Genomic DNA, 7,157 nt, shown 5'->3' with positions numbered 1-7,157 from the left:
CCCAAATTATCCTCTTTTGATGAGGCACACATATTTTGTTCCGTGCAAGCACACAACTTCTGTTCATAATAGATATATCTCCATTTATTAATATTTTCTTTTAGAAAAATAAAGCCCTACACTTGAGTAGACAACCATTAAGCCTTAATCCATGGAGGCACACGAGCCTTCCTCCATAGAGACAAATAAGCCCTACTCCTACAGGAAAGACGTGCTATAAAAGCTAGCATTAAAGAAAAAAAATGTCATCTACACTCACAAAAGGCAGTTAATGACACCATCGCACCAATTTTTGAATATCGCAATTGCACCCCTAGTTAAATTAATTTAAAAATTAATTTTAATTACTCCTCTTTTTTTGTTTACAAAAGTGATTACGCATCATTTTAATACTACTACACTAACTTTTTTATTGTGTCGATAATACCTTAAATTTTTTTTTTAAATGTAATTTGTTGGTTTATATATTTTGTTCTTAATTATATATAATATATTTTAAAATATAAAAAATTATATTTATATGCACGCAAGAATGACGTGCCACGACGAATAACTAGCATAATTTAAAAGATATTGACAGCTTGTTACAACATTAATACAGATTAATAGTTCAATGAACTCAACTTCTTTTTTTCTTGGAAAAATTGTAATTTTCGTTCTATAAGAATGGAAGGTAACACTTTTGGTCCACTTAAAATTTATTCTAGCAACGAAGGACAATAATTTAAAAAAAAAAAAAAAGAAGCACATTGCGGACATTTGTCTCTGAAAATTTTCCCTAGTTATAGTTTCCATGCACATAATATGCACGTGACATTTTCCAATAAAATTGGTTATTTCATTGGTGAATATAAAGAAAAAACAGTATCAACATTATGAAAAAAAGCAAATCAAAGATAGTTAATTCATCCATATCCTCAACTTAGAATAGTGAGAAAAATCATTGTTATCATATACATCCAGTACTCATCCAAATAGACAAACTCCCACATGTTGTAGCATTTAGTCTAATAAACAAACTAGATAAAGCAAACCAACAACGTAAGTGTCTCTACGGTCTATTCAAACCAACAACGTAAGTGTCTCTACGGTCTATTTGGTTGATCGTTGTATCGACTTTCTTCACTCTTGATCTAGTCATCACGAGTGCGTAGCCACCTCCGTCCTGATGCATCATGGCATCTATAGAATCTCCGTCCTGCATTTCCATCTGTGTATAAAATTCAAAGCAGCGATACAAATAAAAAAAGTTTCATAGTTATTAGATGTTTACGTTAGCAAAAGCAAGCGATATGCAAGACATATGTGCACGTGGGACCTTTCGTTCCGAAAATCAGCCATGCATCATAAGCACAAAAACGTTACTATGCATTAGAACATAAAAACTAAACTATACTTGCGTATGATAATACATCAACGCTAACTAATGCAAATGCAAGAGAATAATTACATTTCCGCTATCATAATGTTATTTTTTTGGCAGATTTCATCATTGTTTCCTTTGATCTTATAATGCTAGGAACAAATATTTTACTTATACAGTAAAAAAGGGGTTAAATGCAGTTTATCCCATTGGATATGTGAAATGAACAATATTTTCTATGAAAAAAGACTTGCAAATTGCACTATTTAGATGGGTGGGGGGTACTTGGTTTCATTTTTCAAAACACATGGGGTAATTAAGCTATTTTATTTCACAACAGTTTATTTATTTATTTATTTATTTTTTCCATTTCTCGTATCAGAGAGGTAAATTGCACATTTCCTATTTGTGCAGCAATTTGTGCATATCGTTACAGCATCACATTTAACAATAAATTCTAGCATCAAAGATGAAAATAAAGATGTTACGCGAAAGTATCAACAGACGTTACCTCGAGGGGAGTTTTTGAAGCTTTGACGCGTTGCCATCGTACACAAATGCTATTGCATCGTAGTTTAATTTCTTCTGCTTACAGTAAGATGTAAATAAGTACTGTAGTTTCTTGTCGTGCGGAAACCGGTAGTAGACCTCGTCCCCATCCTGCAATGACATAAAAATTAAGTAGTTCAAAGATAACTTGGATCAAGAATTAATTAACTACATTCGTATTACTGTGAGATATTCTGAATACGTATATCTATTATTATTAATTATTGATCTAAACTTCAAAATATATAATTCATGGGTGAATAGCAATTCACACCTTTGTGATATTATAAATGAGTAAATTAGTCCTTTATGAAAAAAAAAATAGGGAGGTAGATTGGTGTATTTTAGATTATATAAGGAGGTAAATCTAGGTCCTTCTCTAGTGATGCTTGTAAGTTTTGTGCATGCACTTGAACCCTCCTATGTGAAGGCATATAAACCTGCTCTGAACAGACCCCTTATCGCTCCTCTAGCTAGGCCCTTAAGTCTTTCTTTGAGTAGGCACCCCAAATTATCCTCTTTTGATGAGGCACACATATTTTGCTCCGTGCAAGCACACAACTTCTGTTCATAATAGATATATCTCCTTTATGAACATTTTCTTTTAGAAAAATAAAGCCCTACACTTGAGTAGACAACCATAAGCCTTAAATTCATGGAGGCACACGAGCCTTCCTCCATAGAGACAGATAAGCCCTACTCCTAATGGGCTGGTTCAGAAAATTCCTGCTCCATATAGCATGAAGTAAGCTCTTCTTTCTCTAAGCATGTTTATGCCACTAATATTTTCCTGTAAGAAAAAAAAGTGGCTCCCTCTTCAAGCTAGTCTCTTGCCTCTGAGATGGTTATTCTAATAAGTTTTGAAGTTTCCATCTATTAGATTGAGGAGTAGAATGATGCCCATAAAAATACACTGGCCTAAAGAGGCCCAAGTTTTCCAAAAAAAAAAAGAGATCTTCAAAACTCAAAAGAATGCAAAGCCGAAGTGGAGCCCAAGGGGCCCAGTTCGAGTAAGAGCTTAGAATGCCTTACTAAAATTTAGTTCGGGTAAAGCCCCCAAGGACTCTAGCAGGAAATGCTTCTAAATACATAAATTGGCCAAAAGAAACCCAAATTGGCTAAAATCTAAGAAGGCCCAGACCCAAGAAGTCCTCACAGGCCCATAAGGAAGTTTAGATACTTGAAATCCCCTAGGCAAAGTCAAAATTCATTGTACAAGGCATTCACGTCGGATCTCTAAAGGCACATATCACAAAATCAAATAAAGACAAGCAGCCCCCTCGAGGACACATGGTGCCCCTAACCAGAAGTAACCTTAAAACCTAAAAGCTTGAACTCCGGTTGGAATAAGGTATCTCCTCAATTACTTAATGTAAAATTTTGGAAAACATTCTTATCTCTAAAAGATACATTCACCTGCAACGGACTCCAATCCCGTGCCCCCAAGAATCGGGGGTCTCCAACTTCCAAGTAATAACCCTCAACCTAGTCCGGTGGAGAACTCCTAACTGTTGGGAGATTACCTCTACAAAATCTAGCAAGATTTAGCTTTATCCAACCATTTTGAGATGATGCTCCATCAAATCTATGAAAATCCTCCACCGAGTCACAGATGGATTCGATCATCTCCAATCAACTTATGATTACCTATAAATAGAGAGCCCCGAGCTACAACTTTGGTTGAAGGGAATACTTCAATTTCATATTATTAAAAATAGACATAGTTATCGGACTAAAATTAAAATTAGGCATACTTAACGGACTAAAATAATACTTTTCCCTTATTATTATTGTTGTTGTTGTTGTTATTATTCTTATTATTATTATTATTATATAATACTATTATTATTGCAATGTTTATCAACCTTGGTTCTTTGGATTATCAATGGGAAAGATTCTTGATTTCGAGTAGATCAAGAATTACAAAAAAGAACCGAGTCGACAAACAGGCCGAATCACTAGTTCTTGGTTATAAATCTTTAAAATCCCATAAAAAATATAAAAAAAAATCACATAAAAATCGTTTCTTGGTTAGAAATTTTCAAAAGGATTAACATCAAATCAAAGTTAAAGCATTGAACCACTTCTGTCTTTATACACTTTAATTTTGTGTGTCTCTGTGGGTGTGTGTGTGTGTGTGATTTTTAGGTTTCCTTTCTCTAAAATGGAAATACATTGTATAGTAAGTATCTGGAAAAATAAAATATAATAAAGTCCGATATGGAATTTAATCAGATTGGAGACTCCTAAATTACAAATAGTAGAGGAAATAACATTGTATTATGTCCATTTTTTAGAAATATATTCAAATTTAGTGATTTAAAATTTTAGTTGAACTATGTAAACTGTAATGAGTTTATAATATATTTTTGGTTTTTTTAAGAATCAATTCCCAAAAATAAAATTAAATTCCCTAACATGAATATTTAACGTTATTCTTTTGTAAACACCCTCTCCTCACGTATTCAATGATCATGTAATACAATTAACTTTCGATCGTTTATATGGTTTATATGTTAATTTTAACTATATTCGAACTTTTAGATATGTATACACTGTCGAATTGTATACATAATTCCGTTACCAATTAAATGTTATTTAGGCATTAATTAGTTCTGATCTAGGAATGTAGAGTAAGCAAGCTTTAAAATCTTTCAGCTATTTTTTTTTTAACTTGAGCTCGTTCACGAGTCGAGCTCGAATCCGATTATAAATGTTTAGAAATTTATGAACCAAGTCAAGTACTTCTTTTATTTTTTTTAATATATTTATGGTAACTATAGTTGTAATAACATTGTTATTATTCTTAATAATAATAATTACAATAAACCTGATTACAACCGAAGGTAATATTTTTAGTTCAATAATTTTGTGCTACTCCGCAATAAACATGATTATGCTTTTATTTGTTATGATAAATGTATACATGAGGAGGTCGGTGGGATCGCCCTAAGTCCTCGGGGTTTTCATAGAAAATGAGTCTGAAATCAAAGCAACACGTCAAAAGTGTTGGGGTACACCCAAAAAAATCACTCCAAGGATTAAATTAGGAGACTATCGGTTGATTGGAAGTTGGACCTAAATAATTGTTTGTCTAATAGAATTTATATCTTTAATTTTTATTATAATTTATTATTCACATTTTTATAATCATTTAAACTTACAATATAGAGTAAATTGCTCCACATTATTTAATTAGTCTTCATATGGAATAAAATCTAGGCACAAAATTGATCTTTTTGACTGTAAAAGGACTTTTTTCCTTCAATTTCTTTCTTTCAATTTTCAAATATTTTTTCACGTTTATTTCTAACATAAATACTATTATTTATTGGTATAATATTGTACTAATATTTTATACATTTATTTTATGTATATAGTTAAAAAAAATTATGAGAAATCTTGTATTCAAATATGAGATCAAGAAATCTCATATCTATAGAGAAGACAACCAAGCAGCAGATTTGCTTGCTAACCAAGCCTGTGTTACGCTCTACTAACTAACGAACACATGCGAGGCAAGATTATAGGAATCACCAAACTTGACACTTATGGCTTCCCCAGCATCAGAACTATGCAGAGATGTGAGGGAGTTGCACTCCCAATTATGCTTTATTTTTCCTTAGTTGTATTGAATTGTCAATACTAACCATACCTATAGGTGCTTACGAGGATCCATGGGCTGACTGTTCTATCCTCCACTATGCTTGTCTGTTTGGTGTATAACGGGGTCATGTTTATTTTGCTACTTAACTGTATTTGGGAGGTGTCCTCCATTGCATTGCATATCTTGAAAATTTTTATTGTTTGTAAGTTGTACTCCTTAGTCTCTACTTGAGTTTTATTGTTATTGACAAATGTTAGTGGATTTTACCCCCGCTTATGCTCTCTTTTGTCTGGCCATAAAACTAAGGTGCCCTTCTTTTCTGGCTGTGTTGGTTTGTTTGATTTTTTGTTGCAGGTACCTCCAACAAATAATCTGAAGGATTCAAGTTGAGATATATTCATTGCTAATTGACGATGTGATAAAATTTTTTTAACACGCCAAACTTTGGCTCAACTTGATGGTAACACTACAAAAAAAAGCAGGATTTGGGTAGATTTTGAAATGTTTAACTTTGGACGATTTCAAGATCACAAAACCTATTTGGACTGGAGTTTGGAATGGATAGAAATCCGCCCCTGCAGTTGGCGTTACAAAAATGTAGGAACGGTTTATGTAAAAAGCAGTTGCAACTAGGGATGGTAATTATATCGGTCGTTGAAAACCTTTCCTAATATCAATTTAGCCCAAAAAATTTCAATTTAAGAATTGGAACAGTTGGGGATAGTCTTTCTAATGGTTAATTATATTTTTTAGGTGAAATTTTGGAACGGTATTTATAATCATAATTTTATTTTGAAACTGTTTTTTTTTTCTAATTTAGATGAATTTAGGAACGGTCTTTGAAACATTTTTTTGCAACGAGTTATTGAATTTGGAACATATTTGTAGAATTATTTTAGGAATAGAATTAGGAACGGTTCATATAATTTGGAATGCATATTAGATACTAATTAGTAATTTGGAACGATTATATATTAATTTGGAACAATTCGTTTAGTTTAGGAACACTTTTTTGGGACTGTCTTTGTAACGGATTCTGGAACGAGTTTTGCTAAAACTTTTAATATTTTCTTTAGCATTACTAAACCCGTTCCTAATTTTTGAATGTTATAATTTTTTATAAATTATTAATATATTTAATAATTTTGAACAAATAAATAAATTTATACATTTTAACAAATTTTATGATTATGTACATTATTATGTAACAATGTTAGTATGTACTGGGAATATTGTTGTAATTTATTTTTTTATGATTATTATGTAATTTATAATTATTTATATTTATTAATGTAATATTGTTGATATTGCATTAATTGTTTCAAAATTCTTTATTAATGTGATTAGGTGTAAAATTTTATTAAATTACATAAATTCCATAAATTTGTGTAAATTACACATAAATTGCATAAACTACACATAAAAATTATAAATTACATAAATTACACATGTATTTCATAAATTACACATGCAAATTATAAATTGCATAAATTACACATATATTTCTAAAATTACACAAAAATTGTAGAAATTACACATAAAAACTATAAATTGCATAAGTTACACATGTACTGCATAAATTACACATAAATTACATAAATTGTATAAATTTACAGAAAATTAGAAATTTTCAAAAAA

Source organism: Sesamum indicum, linkage group LG5 (assembly GCF_000512975.1).
Source record: "Sesamum indicum cultivar Zhongzhi No. 13 linkage group LG5, S_indicum_v1.0, whole genome shotgun sequence".
NCBI lineage: Eukaryota > Viridiplantae > Streptophyta > Magnoliopsida > Lamiales > Pedaliaceae > Sesamum > Sesamum indicum.
This window is presented reverse-complemented; position numbering follows the sequence as displayed.